The 27,173-nt window shown below is 39.6% G+C and overlaps 2 long non-coding RNA genes across 3 annotated transcripts in view; one reads left to right on the forward strand and one right to left on the reverse strand.

The window, feature by feature from the left end:
• The window catches only part of LOC113458714 (uncharacterized), a 76,414-nt gene that overhangs the window by 39,686 nt on the left and 9,555 nt on the right, over positions 1 to 27,173 (forward strand). Inside the window, exon 4 of the long non-coding RNA XR_003379228.2 lies at positions 22,615 to 23,002. This is a non-coding gene — a long non-coding RNA (uncharacterized LOC113458714). The remainder of the gene's footprint in view (positions 1 to 22,614; positions 23,003 to 27,173) is intronic.
• LOC113458715 (uncharacterized) overlaps positions 1 to 27,173 on the reverse strand; it is a 93,529-nt gene that overhangs the window by 11,741 nt on the left and 54,615 nt on the right. Inside the window, exons 4-5 of one of the 2 annotated variants that reach the window (XR_003379230.2) lie at positions 18,263 to 18,436; positions 8,720 to 14,839 (exon numbers count right to left, since the gene is read on the reverse strand). The exons of the other annotated variant lie outside the window; for it this stretch is intronic. This is a non-coding gene — a long non-coding RNA (uncharacterized LOC113458715). Of the gene's footprint in view, positions 1 to 8,719; positions 14,840 to 18,262; positions 18,437 to 27,173 lie in introns of those variants that run through there. 2 annotated transcript variants of the gene reach the window in all.

Raw genomic sequence — 27,173 nt, forward strand, 5'->3', positions numbered from 1 at the left:
CAATGGCCCCACCACAGCCCTTGGCTGAGCCCTTGGCAGTCAAGGTGGTGGTACTTCAGAAATAATGTGTGTAAGAAATGGCAAATGCTGCCTGGCAGTGAGGGCTGAGGAATAATATGAGAGAACCAGCCCTGGGAGCCATGAGGCAAGATCAGCAGGACAGGAGGAAGTGCTCCAGTTGTCCCAGCAGAGACTCCCCTTCAGTTCTTAGATAAAAACCATGGTGATGGAGGTTTGACTCCCTGTGGCCCACGGGGAGCAGAAATCCACACTGCAGCTCATGGAGGACCGCATGCTGCAGCAGTCTTTTCCTGAAGGAGCTGCAGCACAGGTGAAGGGCCCAAATGGAACAGTCCATGAAGATCTGGAACCCATGGAGAGGACCCAGGCTGGAGCAGAAAACAGCATGAGGAGGAAGGAGCAGCAGAGAGGAGCTGTTATGGACTGACAACAGACCCCATTCCCCATCCCTTATACTGTTTGGTGAGGAGAGGGTAAATGAGTCAGGGGTAAAGGAGTCAGGGGTAAAGTCCCACTTCTGCCTGGGAAGAAGGCAGAAGTGAGAAGTAGATGGTTTTACTTATGTCTTTGTTTCTCACATCTTATTGTGTCCTGGTTTTCCTGTAGCAGTAATTGATGACTGACCTCCTTGTCTTTATCCTTTCTAATTTTCTCCCCTTGTCCTGCTGAGGAAGGGGAGTAAGGCAGCTGCTGGGGGGGCATCTGGCAGCAGAGCAGGTTCAGCCCACCATAAATGCATTTTGTTATATGTAGGGGACTATGAATATTCTAATTAAACCAAATACTTGCTGTGTAATTCCTAATGATGAAGTCTTTGATGTTTAATTGTTTTTGAGGGAGATATAAAGAAAGGTGAGCAGGAAAGCAGAGCTAATATTGAATAGATACTCAAAGAGAAAAACAAACACAGGTAGCTTTCACTGCAAATTGTCTTAATTTTCTTGTAAGATTTGTAATGACAATGTTTATTGATTTTATTTTTATCTCCAGGGTGAATTTTCTTAAGTAAAAGACAATAAATAGTAAAAAAAAAAAAAAAATCACAATGCTAGTGATATGTAGCAAAGAACCCCAAACAAGCCCTCAAAGTTTTAAAAATGAAAATGTGTCCTTTGTTCAACAGCCTGTAATAGCTAGCTTTGATAATTCTTGAAGCTTTTGGATTTCCTTTTAAAAATTTTAAACTTAGTATTGATATGGCCACTTATAGTCTTCTTGAAAGGACAGAGAGAAGCATCCTTATAGGGCTTATACCCTGTATTCAGTTTTGTAATTTATAGCATTTTTTTTAAGTGCACTATTCTTTGTGAAATTTTTCAGGCAGCAGATGGCCAGAAATAAATTATTTTTACAACAAAACAAAAAATTCCTTTAGTATCACTGATACATGTAATTAATTGAAACTTAAAGAAACTACTGTTAATTAACTTGTCAAACTTGCCTCCTTCACCTATAAATCCTTTTCAAAGTATTTGTTGCCAACTAATGTTCACTTTTCCTGCAGAATACTTACTACTATTAATATAAAATTGGCTTAAAGTAAATAACGTAGTGATTATCATAGCTAAGGTATAATATTGAAATTGTTGAGAGTGTATGCACATAGAAAATACTGTGACTCATGGCTTATCAGACTAGCTCAAGAAACAAAAAGTTGGGGCTTTTTTTAGTATAATGCTTCTGTAATTCTTCTGGGTCTGTCAAAGACAAAGTAGTTACAACAGCAAATGTAAAATATACATGTCAAGTGAAACAGTGAAAAAGAAATTCTGCATGAAAAGTGGGACAGACTTCTTCATCTCCCTTTCTGAACAGATTTTACATTTATCCTGACTTATGTGATCCTTCTCTTTCAGCTAAATTGTGGTAAAATGAGTCTGCAGTAGTACAGTAAAACAGAAAGGAGGAAAATGTTAAGCTTCTGTTTAAGAATCATACATGGAATTATCTGTCATAATGAAGTTTATAGAAATTCATCAAGGACAAATGCCAGGCCATGTGCCAGGGAAGGAGGGACCCCATGAGGACCACAGGCTGGTGACAGAGTGACCAGCTCTGTGGAAGGGGCTGGAAGTCTGATGGACATCAGGTTGAGCAGGATCCAGCAATGTGTCCTGGCAGCGAGGGAGGCCAACAGCATCCTGGGCTGTAGCAATGGGAGTGCAGTGAGTGGCTGGAGGGAAGTGATGATTCCCGTGTGCTCAGCACCTGTTAGACCACATTTGGACGCTGTGCTCAGTTTGGGGCCCTTGCAAACAAGAGGGAAACTGGTGTGGGTTTAGAGGAGGACCACAATTGGGGGCTGGAGCACTTGCCCAGGGGAGAGAGTCTGTGAGTGTAGGGTTTGTTTAGCCTAAGAAGGGGGGAATATGTTAGGGGCCCCTAATAGCAGCATCCCCCTACATGGGCCAAGGTCATAAAGACAGAGCCCGGCACATCTCAGTGGCACAACGTGGGGCGGTGGCAGTCAACAAGCAGAAGTTGAAACAAGAGAGGTTCACAGTATGGCTGAGGAGAAACATTTTCACATCAAAGACACTCAAGATACTGGAATATGTTTTCCAGAGAAGGTTATCTACTCCCTGCTCTTGAGGATTTTGAAGTCAGATTAAATAGACCCATGAGACTTGTTCTGCTATAAGCAAGATACTGGACTTGAGATCTCCTCTGACTTGAATTACCCTGTGATTCTATGTGATGATGATGTTATTGGAGGAGAGACTTTGACAAGTTAGGGAGCTGGACAATCACCAGTGTATGAAGTTCAGCAAGGGAAAGTGCCAGATTCTGCGCCTGGAGTGGGACAACCCTCGCTGTACAAACTCAGGAATGAGATGCTGGAAAGCAGTGCTGGGGAAACAGACCTGGGGGTCCTGATTGATGGCAAATTGAATCTGAGTGCTGCTCTGGCACCCAGGAGGGCCAGGTGTGTCCTGGGGGCATCAGGCACAGCATCACCAGCCAGGCAAGGGAGGGGATTGTCCTGATCTGCTCTGAGCTGGGGCAGCCTCACCTCCAGTGCTGGGGGCAGTTTTGGATGCCACAATATCGAATATTAAACTGTTAGAGAGTGTCCAAAGAAGGGCAATGAAGATGGTGAAGGGCCTCAAGGAGAGGCTGTATGAGGAGTGCCTGAGGTCACTTCAGGTGACCTCAGGTCTGTTCAGCCTGCTCTTCAGGAGAAGAGGAGACTAAGGAGAGACCTCATTGCAGTGTGCAGCTTCCTCATGAGGGGAAGAGGAGGGGCAGGCACTGATCTTTTCTCTGTGGTGACCATTGACAGGATCAAAAAAAATGGCCTGGGGTTGTGTCAGGGGAGGTTTATATCAAGAAGTTTACATCCGGGGAGGTTGAATATCAAGAAAAGATTCTTCATCCAGAGGGTGGGTGGCTGGGCACTGGAACAGACTCCCCAGGGAAGTGGTCACAGCACCAGCCTGACAGAGTACAAGAAGTGTTTGCACAGTGCTCTGGGGCACATGGTGTGACTCTTGGGATGTCCTGTGCAGGGCCAGGATTTGGACTTGATGATCCTGATTGATCTCTTCCTACTTAACATATTTTTTGATTATAATGATGATGATGATTATATTTTAAAATTATTTTCTGTGAGAGGTTGAAAGACTGTTGTAAAAGGATGTCCTTTCCAGAGTTTACATTGTCTCATTTTAAAAGTATCCTTAAGTACTTTTCATTTGTGCTGAATGTGATTTGATGTAGATGAAACAAATGGTGTCTGACACAGAAGACTTCAGAGCTTTTAATTCTGTAATTTCAAGACGTGTAGATAATTACATATTTTTCCTCAAATAAAAATAATCCTCTGCTCATTTTGGCAAATATTTATTCATCTCTGCTGTTTTAATTGGCAATTAAATGAATGGAGCATGACTTCTTTATCAAATAAATACTTACTTTAGAAATTAAGGGTATAATTTGAAAATAAAATGTAATCTTTGAGTAGAACAGATTGCTAATATTCAACAACTATTCATTATCTATTTTCACTTTATGTTTTGGCTGTTTAAAAGGATATAAGAATATATTCCTAAACTCAGCATTAGATGCAGGAGCTACATTTTCTGGTTGGAAGTTCTTGAACAGACCTTACAATAGGCTCAAGTGAGCTAAAAATAAACTTCTAGCAGTTCATATTAACTGGGTAATAACAGGCAACAGCAAAAAGCAGTATCCAGCTATGATGAAAACAGGAAGCACATTACACAATCTGCTCTTTCCAGATAGGTATGAATTCTTAAAGGCTTAACTAAAATAATAATCCCTCAAAGTTTTTAATAAAAGCAGAGAGTTTTCTATTGTTCCTAGCTGAGTGGAGACGAAAAACATGCACCCCAGTACATTGTGAAAGATCTGCTGTGTCCTGGGAAACAACACTATTTCCATTTAGTTCTTGGTAACCCTGATTCAATTTTAAGTAATGGATTTGGTCCTGCAAAGGCTGAGCATCTGAGCCTTATCCAGCAAAACTGCATGGTGCTGTTAAGCCTGGGAGCATTGTGAGTTGCAAACCCAGAAGGTGACCCCTGACTGGCTTGGGTGAGAAAAGAGTGCTGAGCTCCTGTCATTGATGCTGAAGGCATCTGTGCTCCAGCACTTCCCAGAAACCATGTTCCCTCTCTGAAGCAGTAGCATCCTCTTCACCTTCTCTTGGCAGGTAGAGGTGGCAACAGGGTCTTTTCCTTAGAAGGGAAGAGGGAAGCACTAGCTAGATCTAGACCAGCCCAAGAGAGGTTTTGGTGAAGACATAATACTCATTTTATTTCTGTGGTAAGGCAGGGAAAAGAAACAATGCCCCTGCTGTCAGTGCAAGGGATCTACAAAAGATCTGTGTTTTCTCAGGCCCTTTTTTCTGCTTGTGAGGTTGTAAAAAGTAGTGAAAAGTAATCATTTGTGGAACCAAATATTTGGTATATCCAAATTCATGTTGTCTTAAGTCTGACACCGTTCCGTGTACCTAAGTGTTTTGGATGCAGGAGCATCTTGTTTGCATTTTTTGGGGTTAACACTTTTTCTGATATGTTAATGGGACAAATTACAGCATCTTAAGCACGAGGTGTTTCAGAAGTGCCCCTTGTTTGGGTCAGGATCCAGCCAGACTGCAGTAACAGAGAGTGTTGCCTGCCCAAGGAGAGCATTCCTCAGCCTAGCTATGGCCGCCTTCTGTCCTGGAGTGCTGGCTGATCCCAGCTGTGCTTTTGCCACTGTTGCCCCTGCACCACTGGAATGCCTCATCTGGGAAGCTCTTACCCACCTTTTGGGAGACTACCCTTTCACACTGTTGCTCTGCCTCTGTTATATAGGAGTCTCTGTGTACATGGTAAACATGATACAACACAACTTTCTTCACCCTGTGTGTTCTGGATAAATTTGCAAAGATATGTCACTGTGTATTTGTCATACCAAACAAAATCATGTTAGACCTTTAGGTTTGCTCTCATTTGGGTGTTTTTTATTTAGTGCTGCCCATTTGATAAATTGACCACTGAAATTAAGATGTTGGAAAGTCAGAATTGACTATTTCCACCCGGCAGGATGGAATGCAGCCATGTTATTAAATAATGACAATGTTGATTTACTGTTATCAAATTCTTCATAGAAGCTAAAAACATTAAACAGTCTGTGCAGGTAGAATCCAGACCCATGGATGAACTATTGCCATTATGATCTTATCATACAACTTAGCTACTTTGGTACGTTGGAAAAAGCTAGTACTTTGTGTATTCATTAAATGATTGTATGGTCTGCAAATGGTCCTTATCATATTTCAGAAGTACATAGCCAAAATGATTCTTATGATATTCAACAGCAGAAAGCTTCTTTGTAAACTAGAGATAAGGTTTCCTGTGGAATCTCCTCAGGTTTAAAAATTGGAAGCCGCGTCATTGCCTGCTTAATTTGTTTATGTTTAGTTCATGGATTACAATAAGTGCTTCCATTTTTAACCATATCTTGCTCCAATGTATTTCTTTTTGCTTCTTGTTGTGGTTTGGTCCTGGCTAGATGCCAAGTGCCCAACAAGAAGGGAGAGAGAAATAAAGCCCAAGAGAAACAAGGAATGATGCACAGTGCAATTGGTCCCTAACCCCTGAGTGATGCCCAGCCTGTCTCTACCAATGACTGGTGCCTTCCAGCAAACTCCAACCTAATTTATGTCCCTTTGGCTAGTTTGGATCAGCAGTCCTGGCTGTGCTCCTCTCCTGCTTCTTGTGTGCCTGCTCACTGGCAGGGACACTGAAAAGTCCTTGACTTAGGGTAAGCAGGCGGGGTTGAGGTAGCAACAAATCTGACCAGAACGTGCTAGAACAAGTTTGTTTTATAGTTTAATGGTCACTGGTGAGACCATTGATTCATTTTCTCTCAAAGTTGGTCTGCTTGTTCTTAAGTTGCATTATACGATACCTGACTTGCAGTAGGTGCTCCCCACTGTGCTGTTTGTCACCTGTGGGAACTGAGCCAAAGTTGTCATGTTGTACTCTGTAATTCTGGTTTATGATATGGTAGAATTGCTGGCTCTGAAATGGATCTGGTATTTATGCTCAGTCTTGCAATCATCTCTATACTTTGGAAGAATCTATCAGAAACAATTATTAGTTGTACTTTTTATCTTTCTTTCTTGGAGACCCAATCCATGGTGGAGATACATCCCTTCCTCTTCCCCTTCTCCTCCAGGCTAATTAAAACAGCTCTTGAGAATTTTGAATATATTTGGGATGATGAAACCAGCATGACTGTATTGCTATGTATCCTGAGTGGGTTTCAGGTCTTGTTTAAGAATAAAAAACTTTTTAAGAATATCACCCAGTGGTCTGCCCTGAAGCCAGATAATTGTTGGTGGCAGGGTATATGGGAGAGTATGGGCAAGTGCCAAAGGCTATGGGCACTTCCAGTGTTTCAGAACTTCATCCTTGAACAAGTGCACGATCTGGAAAATCTAGTAAAATATTTGGAAAAAGTGTGATGTCACCCTGGCAAACCCAGAGAGACAAGAATCACTGCAAAGTGCTGGGCTGTGGCTGAGGCCTTCCAAGCCCTGTCTGACCATATTCATTACCCTCAAGGAGAGGAAAAGGTCTCTGGATCAGACAACAAAACAACATCCCGTTCCAACCCCTGGGACAGGCACTGCAGCTGAACCAGAGCATCAGCCTGTGCCTGTACACACAGGGAAGAAATGGAGCCTTTGCTTCTACTAAAGGGGGACTAAGCAGAAACACCACAAGAACCTGAGGAAGAGGCAGAAAAGGAGGCAACCACTGCATCCCTTTGCCTGAGTGAGATCCAGCATATGCAAAGTATTTTAGCTGTCAATCAGATGAGCACATCTGGCTGCCTTGGTGATGGGGTGATGAGAGGAATTAGAGAGGAAGAAAGCCAAACAGCTGGGATCATTTTCTAGGGAAGGGGGCATTGGCAAGGCACTTGGAAAAGGGATGCAAGTCCTCAGCCTCTGGAAGTAACTCCTGTCAAGGGTGAAGGAAAAATATTCCTTCAAGGAAGATATTTATGTCACTCAGGAAAATGGACTGCCATGGAGAGAAGTATCCAGTACCTGAGGAAATTAGCATGCTAGAGATGATTTATTATGACCTGAACAATGTGCAGCCACACACAGATCCAGAAGTCCAATTCACATGTGCCCTGTGGCAGAATCTGTGTATTTAGCAAAACACAGGAAAGGTGATAGTGTATTGGAAAGTGTGGGACTTGAGCATGACATAAATGGAATAGAATAAGGGGTGGGTACTGTCCTGGTTTCAGCTGAGATAAGGGTAATTTTCTCCTAGTACTTGGTACAGTGCTGTATTTTGGATTTAGTAGGACAGTAATGTTGATAACATGGTGATGTTTTAGTTGTTGCTAAGAAGTGCTTGCCCTAAGTCAAGGATTTTTTGGTTTGTCTTGCTCTGCCAACAAGGAGGTGCACAAGAATCCTGGAGGGAGCATGGCCAGGATGGTGCTGTTTAGCCTAGGAGTATATGGGGATACAGCTGCTGAAAGTTTCTGTGAAGAAGTTTTTTTGAATCCTGAGGAAGCTGGGATGTGACTGGCAAAGAAACTTAACTTTACTAGGTCTCTTTACCTTCATTTTGCCTTCTTGTGAAAGACTCTTAAAATTGTGGTGAGGTTTTGAAGCCTTGGAGAGTTCTCCACCATCTGCTGTCAAAAATCCATAATTAAGCTGCAAAGACTTAAGGACTGACACTAAAATGGCACAGTCTCAGTGGTTTTGACAGATGAACATGGAGAAGTGCCAAATTATGAGAATCATGGGTGAGGTCCTGTCTCTGAAGAGCTGTTTTATTGTCTCCTGCTGACAGAATACTGAGGAGGGAGAGAGGCAAGGAGACCTTTCTGACTGCAGTTGCTTATCCCTTGCAGAGTGCCTGTTGGTAGGGGTGTTGCAATGGATTTTTGGTCAAAAAATGCCCCTCAGCTGCTGCTTGGAGGGAATGGGCAACTACAGAAAGGTAAGTGACTAAAGAAAGGCATGGGACAAGGAAAGAGCGCATCTGGAAGAAGAGATCTAGAAATAAAGTTGCAACTGCAAATGACAGTGACAGAATTTTGACATGTTAGGACACAGATTAAGTACTTATTACTTTCCAACATAAATTTTGAAAGGATTGAAAAAATTATTGATACAGTTTTCTGTATACTCTCTATATACACCCCTTGCTGTACTTTATACACCACCCCCCAAAATTCTTAAAATAATGCAATCTGAAAATCAACAAAGATAAATATTTTTAATAAAATGGGCATGTAATGAAAAAATTACCAACTTGGTTTGAATTTTTTTTTTAAATTGCTGATCAAAAATCCTTGAGACTTCTTACTATATTCCCTAGTTCTCCTACTGCAGTGCAGGATCATTCCCAAATGTTTGTCAATGCTAGAATTTATCTAATCTACTATTATATGTAATGGTTTCATTTCAGAGACCAATTAAATATTTTTTTGTACTGTTGAAATTCAATGCTCATAACTTAGTTTTTCCTTGATATTTGTGTAGTACTATCTTGTATTTCTCTAAATTATTCTGCTTATGGACCAGTGTGGAGTTTGCACATTTTAAATATTTGTTGTAGATGTAATTGTAATTTTATGTCATTTAATCAACACTATACATGTATTTTCTTTTAGTTTAGTCTCCCCTAATTATTTTTGCAGCTTTTCTTTGAACTTAATCCAATTTGTCTATGCTTTTCTGGTAATTAGGTGCTGATAGCAGAAGAGCATTTGGATAAATTCCACCTGTTATGTGAAGAATTATCTCCTTTTATTTCTTCAAACCTGTGTCTTGCTAACTCTCATTAATGCCCCTAATTCTCAGTTTGAAAAACCAGCAGCCACTTGATTTCTAGCCACCTTTCCCCAGGTAGTGTGATAGTTTTGCATTCTGTAATCCCTTCATGGTTCATTTATTTTGACTTCCCCAAGTGCTTGCCTTATTATTTTTGTGTAGGAAATAAGTTAAGTTTGTTCTGCTCGTGGTTTCCGGAGCAGTGTGGTTTTCTTTCCTCATCAATAGAAACTGCCTCTGTTTTTCTCTAAGCTTCTACTATTTATTTAGTTATAGAGTCATTCCCTAACAACTTTGGCGGTTGTTGATGCTTGACCTTTATCTATGATTATGCAATGCAGTTGACCTGTTGAAATAGTGTTAGTGTGTCAAAGTGAAGATCTTAAAGGAAAAACAAAGTTACAGTTTCCTGGGCAATACTAATTTTGGACCTCTCTCACTTGTATGATTACACCCATTTTTTTTTCTTTTACACAAGATTCAGTCTCACTAAATGCACGAATAGGTAAAAGCAAGCAACAAAAAACTTTAATATCTTCTTTAGCCTTTAGCTGTATCATCTTTATTTTAAAGGCAAGGAAAATATGTCAGAAAAGACTTTTTATGAGACTTTTACTAGCAATTAGGATAAAGTCTGTCAGTGTGGAAACTCCCAGCACTGCTCTGTTCTTCAGAGCTGGCCATGAGCATGCTTAGGAATGCACACTTGAGAAAGTGCATGGTCATATCACACCCCTGAAACTCAGCACTACAAACAAGACACATGAAAAACTGAGGACTGAAAAATATTTCTGTATTGTGGGCAGGGAGGGAAATCCGGAAATTTCTGTGAAATCTATGGAAGAGTCAGTCCTGGAAATGAGTTCACCTGTCTTAATTTCTGCTTCCTAAACTTTACATGTGCTCTCACCCTCTGCCAGGCTCCTGTAATGCATGAAGCCATGTAGAAAATGAGGCGGGGACAGAATCAAGACTATTGGTTGCCCTGGTCTGTGTGTACATACCCTTCTTTCTGTGATCTGTGTCAGACCCAGGGGAGTACAAGAAAAACAGAGTAATTCTCTGAGGTGGTAGGGATTTCCTTCATCTCACTGTGGATTATCGTGTAATAGCCAAATATGTACAATTATAAACTGTATAATATTTCATCAAACGTCAGACAAGCATGTTAAACCTTTGCTCTCAATGAAAGATTATCAAGGTTCTGGGCAAAGGGAGAAAAAATAGCAGGTGATTTGAAACTATTTAGAAATCAGATGTTGCGGACTGGTCTCTCACAGAGTAGTTGGACAAAGAAACAAAACCTGCAACTACTATACACTATCATAAGGATTCTGTGTTATCATTCAAAGTGAGATAGTTCAAGGAAGTATCTGAGGAAGATTATTCCTTCCAGATTGTAGCCACAGAAGGATGCCAGAACAACTGAGAAAATTTTGTATTCAATCAGGTATGTGAAAACAAAAAAAAACCCAATACTCTATTTTGTGAACTTTTCATTAACAAGTAGTTGTGAACACTGTGTAGGGGGGTTCTGCATATTATTTTTTTAGCAGCGTAGATTTTGATCATCCTTGACTGTTCCACTAACACATTTATTTGTTCATTGCTCATGGTCCTGCTATGATGAAAGAACTCCATCTTTTAGCATCCAGTAATATTTTTGCTTTGATCCTGTAACCAAATGATGCTGGCCACAAAATTATTTTAATTTTGTCATTACTTTACATGGTATACTTATTATTCATTTTGGTTCTGGCACACACAGCATGGAAACTTAACCCAAATAACCACTAATGTCTTTGCAATAATGTCAAGCAATATTTGGCAAATATTTCACTGTATGTTTTTGGAAGGTGTTTGACACTGACCTGATTGCAAATGGGAACAATTGTGAGTTTATAAAACCAAGCATGGAAATATAAACTAAACAGCCACTCATCTCCAGCAGGAACACAGCAATTATATTATTCCAAAATATTTAGTTTCAACTGGAAATCAATACACAACAAGTAAGGGGTGAATCGGAGGCCTATTAAAGAGGCTAAGAAGGTGGCTAGGCAGGACTTTGTTTTGACTTTATATTTTGCCTTTATTCTCTTTCATGTTAGAGTAGTTAACTGGATTTTGCAGTATGCTTGAAGTCATTCAGCCTCCTGTAGAATAATTAAAAGAATGTTGATTGATGTGTGTTGCTTATTGGAAGCCACTGATATTCTGTTTGTACAAAGAGTGCTGTAGAGGGAGTTATATATAAACCTTGAGTTTAATATCACAATGAGTTTTTTAAATCAATTTTTGACCTTGCTAAATGAAGAAAAGAGAGATTATTCCAAAGCATTGGCAGCCTATAATTACAGGTGAGTCTAGTAGGTAGGGTAAGAAACCTATACATTGTTTATGGAAAGAATAGTTGACACTGCCTGACTGAGGGCACAGTCTAGGAAAAAAATTATGGAGTAGTATAATATCAGTCTTGATAGGACATCTGTACTGGCTAATATTATTGACATGTAGGAGTTAGGAAAGTTTGGGACAGAATCAGTTTAGTTACTTGGTAAGGAGCAAGATAGCTAGTTCATGGGCTTTAGTCTGGTTAGATTGGATTAAAATCTCAAATCCTTATTTCATTTTAGGATTAGTTTACATGTCTTCATCAGCCAGGCAATATTATCCATTTTTTAAAACTTAAAAGTATTCATAATACCAACATCAACTGGTATTATTGTTATTGTTGTCATCCTCATCATCATTGCCATCATCATCCAATTTCCAAGATCATTTCAGATTTTCACAAGATCTCCAGTCAAACTTGTTTAATCTGGATTTAGGTGATAATACTTTCTGCCAGATCCTAGTGATTAAGCATAGTGGAGATAGGTACATAAACTATATCTCAGTCACATTTTCTTGTGGATATTTGAAGTTTTATTTTGCTTAGGATAGGCTCAAATCTGCCAAGATATTAGAATTGTTAGGTAATTTTCTGTTGAATTCTGTGATAGCCTAAGATGTTGCCTGGGCTGTGTTCTTTTCGCATCACTAAAATTCAGAAGTGGAGTGGCAGGTCCACAAATAAATATACAGCTTCAACATAAAAGAAACTTTCTGAAAAATCTGAAAAACCATTTGCCAGAGATGAATTATTAGATGGTAGAAGTGCTGCTTTGATTTAGTTGCACAAGTCCACATCTGTTTCAGGTGCAAAAGTTCAATTTTAACAGGATTGTTCCAACCCTGAAACCAAATGTTGTCTACGAATTACTGGTTAGTTTAAGATAACATATGCAAGAAACCTTTATGTCTGTCCAGAGATATTTAAAATTAATTACAAATAGCTGCTATTAAAAAGTTTTCCAAAAGAATGGACATTTCTGGTTTACACTGTAGAGGAAAATGCTGTCATATTACCCAATAAAAGCCTTACCAACCATAATTACTACTGATTGCCCTAGCCTCTCAGTTTTACCTGGCAAAAAGAAACATGGAGTGTTGTTCCTGTTACTCTTTCCCCTGCCCCTGAATCTCCACAAGAATGTCTAGCTGAGGTGCCTACATGGCATTTTGGTATAAACAGCACCACATTTTCTCCTGCCAGATCCATATGGTTCATACATGCAGGTGAAATGTTGCTCTCACTGTTTTTTGGGATACTGTTCTCAGACTGCTATCAGCCACACGTGTTAGGGAAGTGGGAAGAACTTGAACTGTCATTCTCAGCAGGCACAGATAATTGTTGGTAAAACCCCTCAACATATTGATTTTCTGGCTTACAATGTGAAAGAAACTAGTTTACTTTGACATTTAACTCAACACTCCAGAATTGTGGCCTCTGGTTTCCAATAGATGAATCCTAAAGAGGTATTATGAACAAGTTAAAATCTACTGTAATTTCTCTCCAAAAATTCATTGTCTGCAGGAGGGATGGATAAACAGTTTTTCACTAATAATCTGAATCACATAAATTATTAGTTATAATGAATTGTTAAAAAAATATTCTATACAGTTTTTATTCACAACTGCCATTCCTTGTCATGAAAAAGCACTTTTGATATATACTTAGGGCCAATTCATTCTTGGCTTTTTGTTAGCTCAAAAACTTGCCTTTGAATGTGGAGAAAATGCAATAGGTGGAACATTCCTAGAACTGCAAATTACTTCAAATTTGTTTTGCCCAGTATTTACATCAGCTAAAATTCTTTTTGTAATGTCTACTGGTTGTTATTTAAATTGCAGACACTGAAAATCACACAGTTGTATGGTGAAGGGACAAGGGAACACATGCATTCTGGAAGAGTGTAGGTTCTATAAGGAGTTTCCTATTTGAATATTTACTTAAATACTTATATTTTTGAATGTTTTCATTTCCATATCACAGAAGCACATTAATTTTGTTAAAATACAGTAAGAGGGTTAAAACCAATCTACTTTCCCTAATTCTGAAGAGCAGAAATTGATGGCTGTCTTGGTGGCCTTTTGCTTTCTTCAGAGTCTCCCAGAAGATGTTGCAGTTGTTAAATCTGGAAATTGCTCATAGCAGAACTGATAAAGGAAATGATTTATGAATCAAAGACATCGCTGGACAGTGTCAAAAAATGGCCTGTCAGTTTTGTAAGACCTATTATTAATGACTGTTTTGAGTTCTTAAATGGGACTTTGTCACAAAACAACTTTTGGGGTAGTCTTCTGCAAAATGGTGAATATCCTCCATTTCCTCCTTACATTTTCTAGGATTGTTTTGTTTCCTCCTTTGTGCTTTGTAAGGCTCAGGGTGGCGAATGCAGTATTCAGCTATTCTGGCATCCAAACATTTCAAACAGTATGTCTATGCTCAGAAGGTCTTATTTTTAAGTGAAGTGTTCTTTTATTGATACCTTGTTTAATATAGTCCTACCATTCAAATTCAAGTCGGTGAACATTCCAAAAATATTTGCGCAGAAACACTTCCATTTTTATCCTGTCCTGGTGAAGAAATCCTTTCATTAAGCAAATCTATTTTCTTTCAACCCTCCTCCAGTCTGCTGGAAGCCAATGGGCTGATGGATGTTGCAGGATGGTGTTGCTGTTCTTGCTGCCAGGCTGAGGAAAGGTTTGTCTACAAAAGCCTTCTCCTGCCTACAGTCACATGCACGTGCTGTTGTCTCTCTTTCTCCCTGGGCTGAGAGAAGCTTCTCCAGGAAAGGGACCCATGTTGGCCCCTTGGCAGTCTCCAAAAATACCTATTGCATTTCTGCAGTGTCCATCTCATTACATGAGATGTGCACAGGCTCTGTTCAGATTGATTGCTTGGGTGTTGTGCCCAGCCTTATTTGCTGCAGGAAGTTTTCGAATGTATTTGGTAATCCAGTTAGAGCTGGAAGCTTGGGGTATGGGATTTATTAGCTGCTGTTCTAGTGAAAATGCTGCATCCAAAAACTCCTTGTGAGCAACCACGGTTGTCTGATGAATGCTGAAATGAGGTGCTTCCTTTTTGAAAAGTCTGTCATACAAGACCTGAAATAAAAGCCTCAAGTCAAAAAGCATGTATTACAGATATTTATAATTTGGCTCTGTTAAAAAAATATTAAATTGCTACATTTTTAATCTAAAGATTTGGAAAAACCAAGATAAATTCCTAAATGAGGTAGACTGATTCCCCCAATGGACTACCTGCATTGTGTTAGTTCCAGTGTGGTAACTTTATAGTGTTATTTTTATGTGCTGCTCAAAATATTTTATAAAATCTTTTCCCCAGTATACTTCAACAGGAGGATCAGCTATCTGGAAAGGTATAGGTGGGCTTCTTTTTTCAGTACTTTTGATAGGTATTTCTCATAACTCTAGGCTCTGTTACCAGTCCTGAAGAATGGAAAGGAAACATGCCATTGTTAAATGAGAGGTGTTAAAAACCAAAGCAATTAGCTGTGAGCATTAGGCATCCAATTCAGCTTCTTTATATACATACTTAGTGTAATTTTCAAGAACAGTTTTTCTTAGATGCAAGACTGCTGTTATAATATTTGTCTATGATGTGTAAGCTTGACAGACAGAAGAGCTTAAAATGTCCCTTGTGTTGTGTGAAAACACTTGGAAAGATGTACACTTGCAAAACAATTGCTTCTTTGTTTCTTGCAAACTTCAGTAAACTTGAAATTCCCCAAATGTCAAATAACTAAATTATTTATTACTTAGAATTCATAGTCTCCTTGCCTTCTTAGGACCCCTTTTTAAAATTTTTTTTTAATTTCTAGAAATGTTAAATCATGTTATGAATATTAACTTACACTTTAGAAGTATTTATACAAGAGTACCTGAATTCCATGGGCTAGCAGTGATCATCAGAAAGATGTGCTCAAAGACAAATAAATGTTATAGAGAAATGAATTTGTTCTTGCTCAATAACGGGATTTTACAAGGCGAACAAGAGGCTGAAGTTTATAGAAAATTCTTCTATCTGCCAAGAGGTTTGAGATTTCATGAAATTTTATTTTATTTCTTTTAATAACTAAACAAGAAATTCTGGACTCACACCACAGTAAAAATTGTAATTACTTTTATGACGTTAAAATCTCTGGTAGTAATTCTAGTTGAATGGACTGTTTAAAATAAATTATTTTTAAGCTGATTTCAAGGTTTATGGAAGAGACTTATGCTGTGGTATTGTCTGTCCAGCTGCCATTTTGACACTACTATCTTTAAGTTATGTGAAAAATTAGGGGCTGCATGGAGGAGGGAGGCTCAGGTTTGTGTGCTGCTGAGGAAAGACTGGGCAGAAAGCTAACACTCCATTCTTTACTAGGCAGCAATGGACAAAGTCTAACTTTGGACTATCCACATTGCATACACTCTCTTGCCTCTTTTATGGGTTGAAGGGGACCATTTTTCATCAGTTCTCCTTATCACAGAAGAGCTCATTTGAATGGCATTGCTATAGCTACCTGAGCTCCAAAAGACAGGATTTTGAAAACCAATATCATATGCTTTATTAAATTCAAGTCTTAAGTAAGGCTATATATAATCATTTTAATTTCGGAGGTTTCACAAGTAATCCTACTTAAATATATAGAGAAGATTTATCATAAGTTGTTAGAGCCATTTTTCTTGATTATCACTTACTGAGGCTTCAAAGTACTCACTTTGAAGTGCTTAAAAGCCAAATATGTTTTATTTTTTCTTGCCACAGCATCCAGTAACCTAATAAAAGACAGATTATACTGATTTACTGTGCAGTACAAGGGATAACTAAAATATTAGGGTTGTTTTTACATGTTTGCCCCATAGCTTTGTGAGTTATTCCAATACTACCAGCAATATAGATAATTTTATATTACAGGTAAAGAACATTCATGTTTTGTAAAAGTCATATTTGACTTTAGTATGACAAAGGGCATGACAGAAAGGGACTTCAGTCTTGAAGTCACAGGGACTCATGGTCATTTGGCATTTCTACTAGAGGAATCTGTCTAAAGACAGAGTCCCTGGAGAAGCCCTGTCTGCATGGCTTTTGGCAGGAGACCATGGGGATGCTGCCCTCAGAACACAATGCTGTCTTGCAGGCAATGTGCAGCTGGCCACTCTAGTGTGCCAGCAGGCTGCCTCTGGCCGCTCTAAGTCCCTGGGCATCCTTGGATGCAGGCCTGCTGTCCCCCTTGCAGTTCTTCTGTAGGGACAGAGACTTCTCCAGGCATCCTTCAGAAGTCAGTCAAGAACTTTTCCTTGGCTTGCCAACATGCTTTAGGTCACTGCTGAGGCTGTGGATTTCACTCTTTAAGAAAGTGTCAGTGTAAAATAATTTTCCTTTACATGAGAACTTAGATCCCATGGAGGGCTCTGAAAGGAAAAGCAGAATAATTTCATTCTGGTTTAGCCTGAGTGTCACTGTGATGGGTGCTGGGTGACTGGTGTGGCTGAAAGATTGGGCATTTTGAACTCTCTGGAGCAAGCCAGCATCAGTTAAAAATGGCAAAGCTGTTCTTGCAGTGGCCAAACCTGGGAGCTACACTGAGAAGAAAGAACTTTAATTAAATCCAATCAGGATGGGACAGAAAGCTTACATAGTGACTGAAATGATAGGAGATACTCTGCTATGTAGTATCCTGCTTTCTGTAGCATAGCTGCACCACTTCCCCCCCTAAATTCTTTCTTGCTTCTTAGCAAGCATTAGAAATCAGCCAGTTCTCTCAATTATGCTGGAGTCGTGGAAATAATTATGGGATCTCAACATACCAAGAGTCAAAACATTAATTTAGGAAAGTTATCAGCAACCAAAAATAATGTAAGAATTTGCATCAGACTAGACTGGTAGTACATAAGGATAATCCTAACTGCATGTATATGTATATATATGTAATATATGTAATATTTGGATTACTGAAATGACTTAGATCCACACTCTTCAAAATGCCTCACTACATTTTATGATTTTGAATACACCTATGAGATATTATTTCTGTTATTTCTTTTATGGACCTCTTACATCACAATGACCCTGGAAAAGCAAAATGTCTCCTCATGTCACAGTAGGAGGAATGGGTGAATGATGAAGATACCATGCAGTCCAGTCTGTTTTTCCAAAGAAAATGATGCATAGGTAAATTAAGTAATTGCTGGTACAGGTATCTGAGGCAAAATTTGGAATGAAGCTCAGGTATCCTGAGTCCTGGTTCTCACTATCATTACTAGGTATTACATACAACACATTTACAGGTCCACTGTATGATATTACTTCTAAAATGCAGTGGGTAGAAATTTGGTGATTTTTAATACTTCACCTCTAATACCCTGATGGTTTGGAAGGCTATGTTAAGTTTTCTGGAGCAGATCTGCAAACTGCATGGAAATACAATGTTTATGAGCAAACCAGTGATGTGGTTTGTTCATTACGGTGGATGTTACAGTTCATTATGGTGGATGATATAACATTGTAGGATGTTATACTTATGGTGGATGTTGGAGTCTGCCATCACTATCTTCTGCTGCAATGTTTCTTCCTTGCTGCGTGACCTCACATGACTGCTAACTCCCCAGCATGTGACAAGTCCCACATGGGTGGTCCAAAAGATTCCAGGAGTGGTTCAGTGCTCCAGAGAAGTTTGGGAACTTTGATTTATCCTGCAGATAGAAGGAGATTATCAAAGTTTTCTACTGTTTTACTCTCCTGTTAATTGCTGACGATGTTTGTGGAAGAATAGGATCACTGTCTTTTCTGCATGATCAAATGCTGCTGCAGCTGGTGACAAGGCTAAATGGTGGGGAAGAATGAAACAACAGCCCCCCCTTTTCCCCTCTTTCTTTTGGCAGTGTATTTTAATTCTCAATTCATCTTTCAACTTAATAAAGAAAGCTGGGATTGGATTTGTGACAAATCTCCACAACTTTCTTCCTTTTCCTGTGAAGTTAAGATTGTATCTATGCTCAGAAGAAAACTTGAGGGCTTAGTTGTATCTCATGGTATTGTTTTCTGGTTTTATGATACTTTCTTACCCCTGGCGATGTTGAGAAATTTGGATTAAACTTTAGGAAATAATAAATGTTCTGTTGTATCTTTAATGGACTAGACATGTTAGTCCTTGTCTTGGCATGTTGTGGATGGAATAATATGATGTCAACTATGGAAAATCGAAATGCACTCTCTTGTAGGCATTTCTAAATCTTCAAACCCAGGGCACTGTAACAAATGAGGCAAACAGCCCAGAACTGTGGACCAAAGCCCTACTACTTCAGAAAATTCTTTCTTGCAAAGCCCTTTTCATCTCCTGCTTTCTGTACTGTGCCAGTGGGCAGTCAGCAGTGTTTCAGCAGTCAGCAGTATTTCTTTGAACACACAGGTTTGAAAGGCCTTATAGAGAGCCTTATCTTCTTTTCACTGTCTTGGCAATGGGTCTGTTTTATCAACATGGATTAGTGGATTAGTTTTGTGCTTGAAAACGATCGGTTTTATGCAGTGAGATACAAGTGGAAGTTAGGCTGAAGCTCAGGGATGGGTGGTGTTTTATTTTTACTCTGCTGCTGTGATGTTTTGGTCCCTCACAAAAAAACAATGACAGATTCAAGTGAAGACCTGTTGAGAAAGGGGCAGGTCACTCCTGGAGATCATCTTGAGGGTGTTGGAGGAGAAAAAAGCTTTTATACACCTTGGTTGGGCAGAGGAGGGATGTCTAAGACTGAAAACTGTCCAAGGAGCAGGGAAATGGCTACGGAGAGCAGGGAGCAAACACACTACTGGGTCTAAGGGATTCTCAGGACTGGGGGGGCACTGCCCAGAGCTGAGCTCCAACCTCAAGAAAATAGATTGTTGGGCTGCCAGAAAGCCTAGAAGAAAGGATGTACTTCAGCAGAATAAGATAATCAGAGGATCTTTTGTTGCAAACCATTTTAAAATTTAATTTCTGTCTTACCTAAGGACTTGGTTTATATCCATTATTAAAAATTAACTCTTCTTGTTTGCATTTTACTAGAACCTGGTTTTTTACTTGAAAAGTCTTTCAATTGTTTTAGGAGCAAGGGAAGTTCTTCCTGCAAACTTTAAGCAAATCTGCCTCACAGTTCCTATCCAACTGGAAGTTTAGTCTTGGCTCATCTGAACAGTGGTTTTCAGAAACTGCTTCTTTTAATAACTTTAATTTTTCTAATCACATGTTGACTGCATCATGAGAGTTCAGGTTTAATTTGGAGGCTTAATAATGGAATACAAAATCTGCTGGGTTTTTTTTGGGGGTGGGGGTGGGGGGGAAGATGACAATTTTTTCTGTCCTTTAAAGGAGATTTTTTATTTCATTAGTTTGTCACATGAACTGAACATTTGCAAAGTGATGCTAAAACATATGCTCTTGATTAAACTTTGTTTTCTGTGTTGAACTTCTCCTGTAGAAATACTGGTGCTGTGTAGAGCCATTCATATGTGACGCCAAATTTGAAATGTCCTCTCTTCCAAGATTTGTCCACAAGTAATACTGCTTGATAGAACTGCAACTTTGTGTACATTATAATAATGTGTTCTCTTTCAGATGAGAAAATATTTAGTCAAATAAGTTGGAAAGGGTACATACTTTGTTTCTGGCAACAATCTCACCATTTCTCTGTGAAAATATTGATATGTTGCTAGCTGTTCATTAACACAACCTCGAGGGGGGAAACAACCTCTGTCTATTGATTAATTAAAAAAGAAGTACTTATTTGGAATAATTGCAATTTGGAAATGTACAGTGCATTAAAATTATTTGTCTTTTGAGAACATATATTATTTATACTCATAAATCTAACACTGACTTTGCAGAAGCACTGGCAGGTTCCTAATCCCCTTGCACAGCAAAGTATGCTGTACATAAGTTGTTACTCAGATTAAAAAGAAAAGTGCAGTCATGCTTATAGTAACCTTTCTTCAATGGCCAAAAGAGTTCCAGAGTTGCAGGAGATTTTTCATCAGGATTGAATATTTGGAACTACCAATGCATAACTCCACAAAAATATTATCTCTGCTGTCAATTTAAGAAAAATGTGTTAACTGTGTGGTTGAAGGGATCTTGAAGTTTCCTCAGTATTAGAAGTTAGTTTTCTACGTTAGCGAAGATTGCTTAATTGCAGCTTCAAAATTCTATAAGGATGAGGAGGATGGGAGTGATGCTTTCAATGACTAAATAACTACTTAAAAGGTTTTTTTAATGACACACTTAAAAATCATAACAACCTGCTCTTCTGTGTGCTGAAGTTAATGATGTCATACTTTTTCTGAAGGGTAATCTAGGAAAAGAATTGACAACTGATTCATGCATCACAGTCTAATTCTTAAATACACTTCACATGGAAGCAGAAAAAACAGCCAGCATTTCATTCACCTTTCAAATCCCAGAATTTGTATGAAAGCCACAACAAACAAAGCAACATTTGAACTGAGCCAGTTGCTTCCTCTGGAAAAAGCATTGTCCTTTCAGGAAATCACAGATATTTGAGGCAGGCTGGGCTTCCAAGTCTGGATAAGGAACCTTTGGCTGAAGAGTTCTGTGGAAGGCAAGCATGTTGATAGTACACCCGTGGCACAAGCCTTGTGTAAAGAAATTGTGTATGGCTCTATCTTTAAGCTCTCGTTCTCTCTATTTTTCTAAATTTATTGACTTTAATACACTCTCTGCTGACTTGAGTACACACTCTGGAGAACATTTTCCTTTTAAAAACAGGTGGTATGGAAATTTTTGAAATATTGCTTCTGTTAAGCCCAAGCTATATATTAATGTTAACTTGAGCTGAACAAGTGAAAGGATGTGCAAATTGATTTTAAAAAGTACCTTAAGAACGTACATATATAAAAAAGCATTCGCTAGTAGATTTATCTCAATAAATTTAATCTGATAGTATAAGAGTGAAGGCAACAAGAATGCTGAAAGAGAGCAAATTGGAATAAAAACAGTATTTCCCTTCTCTTTTATGTCTTCACTCATGAAAGATGATGACCCAATTTCCAAGGCAATTAAAATCCATGTTGTCAAGAGTATGGCATCCCTTATGGATATCTGGTAACTGTACTGCTGCTCTGGCCTTTAATCATGAAAAACCTCATATTTTTAAGCTCCACCTTGCATATAGGTATCCATATTAAATGGTAGTAGTTTCAAACTTGTTCTATTACATTTTTGCTCTTTAGAAAGCTTCTACTCATAAACAAATTGCATTTATTTGTTCTGGTCTTGTCTTCGTTGTATTGGCGTGTGCATAGGCTTCATTTAGGTGTGCAGGGACAACAACTGAATATATCTAGATGAACTTCATAGGTTATATTTTCTAATGAATTGGTTTTGGGCCTATTTTGGGGGGATTCTTTTTCATAATCAGCTTCTAGAGCTGTGGTACTCAAATCCAACTTCTTTATTGCAATTAAGGCCTAGCCACTGCTGTCTAGACTGCAGTAATGATGTTGGTTATTCTCCTGTAGTAACTCTATCGATAGGCCTCAAAATAGCACTGGTCCTGAGAGCTGATGTTTGCTGACTGTACAAATAATGGACGGTCAGCCATTGCATGTAGTCTGGTTTTTGCCATAATGGGAAACTGCTTTCAAGAGAAAAATAATCCTGTAAGGGAAGGGAAGGCTTTAGGTGTGAAGATGTTTTTCAGCCCTACTTTGGGAAACCATCATTCAAGCTCTCCAAATCAGGGCTGTGTCACTGTTGGTAGTGATGGCTCCTCTTCTTACTCCCTCAAGGCAAAAGGGTGAGGGCAAGGGCTGGGATCTAATGAATTGCAGGCTGAGGGCAAATTCACCTTCCTGTGAAAACTGTGGTTTAATTCTTTTTCAGCAAACTGGACATTAGCCTGAACCTTATCATATTATTTCTTGCCGTTTTACGAAAAGACATCTGAATTAGCTGAAGCACCAAAAAGACCTGTTCTGGACACTGAGAGTCATGTATCTCTGCTAAAAGCTGGACCAGTGTGATGGAAGGTTGTAAATGCCTTGTCTGGCACTTAAATGTCCGAGGAGGAAGTTCCAGAGGGTGTTTTGGCATGGCAAGAAGAATTTCTGCAGTCGACCTCCATGATGTCAATGTGTTCATACTTTTCTTCAGTTTGGAAATCTCCAAATCACTTCAGTGAAAACAGCAGTCTTAAGGGCAGGAAAGTATGATTGAACAAAGCTGTCACAGGGGAAGCCATCCAGCATTGCTCATTGCCTTGGGGTCTGCAGTGAGTATTTTTGCATGTGAATCATTCTCTCTTTTGCATAATTTTGTTATTAATACTGTTGCTGTTACTGTTTATTTCTTATCTCATTGCTGTTTCCAGTAAATTGCTCTTATCTCAGCCCATGATTTTCATCTTTTGTGCCTCCAGTTCTCAACTCCATTCTGCTGCAGCAGAAGGGGCAAGAGAAGGGGGAGTGAGAGAGTAGTGGGTGGTTTGGGAGAGTCTCAGTGAGGGCACTGAATTGAGGAGTACCATTCTTAAACCATGACAACTGCACAAAAATCCTTTGCACATATATCTTTGGCTGTGAGAGAGACTTATCTTCCGTTTACTTGTTGGGATTTTTTCTCCATTAGTATTCATGAGTTAATAAAGCAATAGACCACAATATATGTTTCTTGAATTGCAGTACTTGTTACAGCTAAGAAATCCACACAGAATCACATGAGAGGAAGAAAGGGACATGACCAGCTTTGAATGTGTGCTTCCCACACAACAGAAACCCACAAGTATGTGCAGTTGATGAGCAGCTAAATCAAGTGCTTTGTTGGTCACTTTATTGGCTTCACATAAGGTGCCCTGCTTGACTGGCACTCAAGAACTTGTCCTGTAATATCTGCTAGGAGTCTGAATTTGTTTTGGACCTTCCAGGACAGTAATCCCACAAAGAAGAAGATACCAGTCCTACGGAATGGGACTATTATGTCAGACGGAATGAAAGCACACAGGCTTGAGTTGACTTCTGCTGGCTTGTGGGCACATCAGGCAGGGTGATAAAAATCAGTCACTCCTCCTGACTCTGCCAATGATCTTCTGGTGTTTCCTGGCAAATCACTTTATTTTTCCCTCTAGCTTCAAGCAAGGAAAAATGTTATCCTGGGGAAAAGTTTCACCTAGAAGAACCAGAAAGCTCATGGTAACAGAAAAGTTTGTGCCTGTGATGTTGTTATAGAAATTACCTTAAGCTTTTTGGAAAAAAAAGGTTCCTTGCCTCTAAGCCATCCATTTTCTTTATGCTTTTACATGGTGGTTGATTGCAGATTCAAGTTCAAGTTTAAAACAAGAGAGGAACAAGTGATTTCAATGAAGATGCATTCAGTAAGAGACACGAGTAGATAGAAGTGGTGCACAATGCATCTGTTTCTAGGAGTGTTCTTTGTAGGATCAATTTTTGCTATCAAGGAATCACTAAAAATAGAAGAAAATGTAAATCTATTCTTATTGATGAGATCTGTGCAAATATAAGATTGTGAGGTGTTTTTTTGTTGTTGTTTGTTTGTTTGTTTGTTTTTGTTTTTGTTTTTGTTTTTGTTTTTGTTTTTGTTTTTGTAAAATTGGTATTGCTCCAGGGAGAGCAATTATATTTAGCTGTCTTGGTAAGCAACTGACAAGGTCCTGGCCTGAACAGAAGAGAGATTACTGGGATTCAAATTAGAAATTCCTGAACATGATGCAATAAAGCAAGAAGCTGGCAAAAGCTGCAGTTGATACCATCAGGAATGGCAGAATCACCTGGATTAGAGTGTCAAGCTGTTTATGTCACAACACTGGGGCCTGTGGGAGGAAAAGTAAGCAGGGGTGGTTGGTGTTTATTTGGGAGAGAATGAGAATGGTGAAACAAATCAGAATGGTGAAACAAATGAGAGTGAGAAGGAGAAAAGGGAATATAGTAGGTAGCAAGCTTTGATTAGTGCTGAGTGGGGATACTTGCTGGTATCTTGTACTTCATCACTGTGGACTAAACTAGGGCCATAAACCAAACTTCTTGTCTTGACAGTAGCACATGCAACAAACCTGCTTCCCTAATGAGGCAGAGCAGTATGCTTTCCTTAGGCTGCCAGGGAGCACCTCAGTCAGATCAGGCATCAAGGTATGACAATGCCTGTGCCAGGCCTGAGGGCACTGGCATCCTCCTAAAGACTTCCTGCCAACATCCACAGGTGCCAGTGTAAACCTTGTGCGGTGAAACCCAGTAGCAGCTTTTGGGCCTGTTTTTTCATGCTGCTGATAGAATGAACTTCAGGAACTATATGAGATAGTGGGAATGAACTTCAGATAGTGGGAAGGACCTCTGATCACCATCTGTTCCTCACTTTGACTAAATATAATTCCCCTAAAACTAACACGGTTCATTAATGTGCCGTGTTTGGAAAGCACTCATTCGTCAAAAGAGCTTTGCAAATACCCCTGAGAGGAGTGAGACTTAGAAAAATATGAGTAGAAGAATAAGCTTTGCATTGTTAGAATGAATCTATTACTTTCTTTCCTTAACCTCAGAAGCCATTGCAATAATCAGTAGAGTTGATGCAAATGAAACCTTTTGTAATCTGAAGCCCAGGCAAATTTTGTCATCCCTGTGTTGTCCTCCCAGCAAGCCAAAAGGCACAGTTTGAGAGCCAATGGCCCCAATAAACAGAGCTGGTCTGGTGGGGGACAAGTAACAGGGGGGCAGCCCTTCACTTTGGAACACTCTAGATTATCACCAATAACTGTGAGAGTTTTCTTTTCCAGCTATGTGAATGACCATGTTTCTAGGATGGGGACTGTCTATAATGGTAAGAGGTGTCCATGAACATGCACTTGATACCTCCTGATGAACTATGCACCTGTCCAGATGGTAGTTTTAAATAGTGAGACCGAACTTTCAGCTGTAAATTAACTTGCCTTTTAAAAATCTCACTGCTAAGAAGGCACTTCTCACCTGTCTGGAAATGATGGTAAAGATGAGGGTGCAGCTGGGTGAAACTCCTGTTTGCCATGTGGCAACACTGTCCAGGCAGACCCTGCTAAACTTCTGGGAAGAAAGCTGGAGATTGTGGTGGCAGCAAGACAAAGTGAGGCACAATCTGATTTGGGATCTCAGATGGTTAATATTGCCAGAGATATCTCTGTTCTGGTTTGCTCAAAACTAGACAGAATAACAAGATTTTAGAGTTTGAGATGGATCATTTGAAAATTAGTGTTTCTCTTCTGTGGATGAAGAAGAATGATTGTTTTTCCCCTCCAAAGGACATAGCTGGGAGTCTTCAAACAGTCCTATCTGTGGTCACCTGTAGGCTCATAAATGCTATTTACAATTAAGTATTTATAGCCTTGTTGGCTGACAGACACATTTTTCAAGACTTGGAATATAGTACTACTTGCCCTCACCCACAGTGACTATGCTTGCTGATATGCCTAGATGCATGGAAAATTTAAAAACTTTCTCCATCCGGAATTCTGCCACCTCTGGCAAAAATTTGCTGAAATTAATTTTTGAAAAAATATTTAACTTCAGTTTTGATTTGTATTCAGTTTTAACAAAGTTCTTAGCTTTCGCTCTCTGCCACATTTTAAAATCAATTATCAAACTTCTCAAAATTTCACTAAGTTAAAGAACTTGACAGTTTTGTGGAGGAATTCTCCCTCCTCCTGTCTTTTTTGTCACTGTTGTGACAGACTGTAATGGCTTGTAGGATGGTGGGAGGCGACTTGGAGGAGCAGTGAACTCAGGAATGTTGTGCTTATCCCTCTGAGCTCTCAAATGATGTCCCAGTAGGCTGATGGAATAGTGCTTCTTGAGAGCAAACTTTTTCTCTTTTGGAGGTCAGTGTACCCATAAGGCTCCACAGTGATTTGTGCAGAAGCAGGTTTTGCTGGGAAGAAGGGAGAGCTACAAACTGGTTTATGCATTTCCATCTGAGAAGAATCCACTGGTCAATAGATGGGAACTGTGCCAGAGAATATTTGGAGCTGCCCGCTTGTTGCTTGGGGACTGACTGGTGGATGTAGCTGTGGAGGTTTAAGGGATGGCTGATCCCCAGCCGTGTCAGTTCCCAGGGATTACTGCTTCTGCTGCAAAGGGAGCAAAGCAGGATTCACATCATTTCCTTGGCTGCCCCAGGTCACTATCTAGTATTTCATAAAACTCTGCTAGGTAGTGGACTGACAGGCAGACCCAGGTACTCTACCACTGCCTGCTTTGTTGGGGTAGCAATCTGTGGCAGGGAGGTGCAGAAAAGAAGCATTCACAAGCTACAGTGATATTTTTGACTCAGCTAAATAAATCTTCCAGAGTTTGTCTGCCACTCATCTTGTAAGAGGTAGAATCAAGGGAGAGCCTGGTAGTGAGCAGGGGCCAGCTGGAAACCACTTCTGGCTTCTCCTGTACCACTGGCGCACTTCAGAGCAG

Source organism: Zonotrichia albicollis, chromosome 1 (genome assembly GCF_047830755.1).
Source record: "Zonotrichia albicollis isolate bZonAlb1 chromosome 1, bZonAlb1.hap1, whole genome shotgun sequence".
Lineage (NCBI taxonomy): Eukaryota > Metazoa > Chordata > Aves > Passeriformes > Passerellidae > Zonotrichia > Zonotrichia albicollis.